The 1,139-nt window shown below is 51.5% G+C and overlaps 1 protein-coding gene across 2 annotated transcripts in view; it reads right to left on the bottom strand.

The window, feature by feature from the left end:
* The window catches only part of appa (amyloid beta (A4) precursor protein a), a 55,392-nt gene that overhangs the window by 49,432 nt on the left and 4,821 nt on the right, over window positions 1–1,139 (bottom strand). The gene's annotated exons all lie outside the window — the stretch shown is intronic.

Raw genomic sequence — 1,139 nt, forward strand, 5'->3', positions numbered from 1 at the left:
TGGAAGCCCGCGCTGCGGTTCTTCCCCCTCTGAGTGAGTGCTGCGGCCCTCTTTCTCTGAGGAGATTGATGTTGTTTGTTTGACTGAGCGGCTCGCGCGCTGCCAAGGCAACGCATATATTACATCATTTCAGTTTTTGATGTGAATCTTACTACACCAGACCGTATTTACTCATCTGGTTGTTTGATTGCATTTAATTCTGAGGAATAAAATGAAGTATTTGTCTGACTATGAGAAGTTAGATATACAGGGGCTCTTGAGATAAAAATTTCTCGAGTGAGAGCATGCGTTTACCTCTGTTCCTCTGAGGTTGAGGCGGTCAGCAGGGGCTGCTGGGCGGGAGCGGTCCCAACCTACCGTGTTTCAGCCCCTCATTCTGGGGGACTCACTTCTCGTACTCCTCGGAGTCTAGAGTCAGAGTGGCGCTCCCAGGCCGAAGGCTTCTAGCATCCCCTGCCGGTCCGCTGCTTCAGGGCTCTGAGCTAGCTGCTCAATGCGCACCAGAGGCCAGTCTCGCGAGACTGGTTCCCTTAGGAGGTCACCTGGCGGTGACTTCATTGTTCCGAAGAAGGATGGGGGTTGCGTCCTATTTTAGATCTGCGCCTATTGAACCGCTCAGTCATGCGACTGAAGTTCAGCACGCTCGCACTCAAACAGGTTGTGTCTCAGACCAAGTCCAAGGACTGGTGTGTCACGATCGATCTAAAAGATGCACATATCTCCATCCTTCCTCATCATAGGAAGTTCCTGAGGTTTGCTTTTGGGGGCAAAAGCCTACCAATAACGGTTTGTTCCTTTGGCCTTGCACTCCCACCCCACACTTTCACAACTCAACCACATTGACGTTTGGTTGATATTAGCTCAATCAGAGCGGATGGTGGTTCGACATCGAGATGTCGTTCTCGCTCACACGAAAGAGCTGGGGTTAAGACTTAACGCCAAGAAAAGTGTGCTTTCTCCGGTACAGAGAACCACTTAACTGGGCGTGGTGTGGGATTCAACCACGATGCAGGCACGTATGTCTCCTGCTCGGATCGAGACGATCCTCACCACAGTCGCGAGAGTAAGAGAAGGCCGGTCACTCACTGTCAAGCAGTTCCAGACTGCTGGGTATGATGGCAGCTGCGTCCAACGTGATA

Source organism: Sinocyclocheilus rhinocerous, unplaced genomic scaffold (assembly GCF_001515625.1).
Source record: "Sinocyclocheilus rhinocerous isolate Xijiao unplaced genomic scaffold, SAMN03320098_v1.1 scaffold2051, whole genome shotgun sequence".
Taxonomy (NCBI): domain Eukaryota; kingdom Metazoa; phylum Chordata; class Actinopteri; order Cypriniformes; family Cyprinidae; genus Sinocyclocheilus; species Sinocyclocheilus rhinocerous.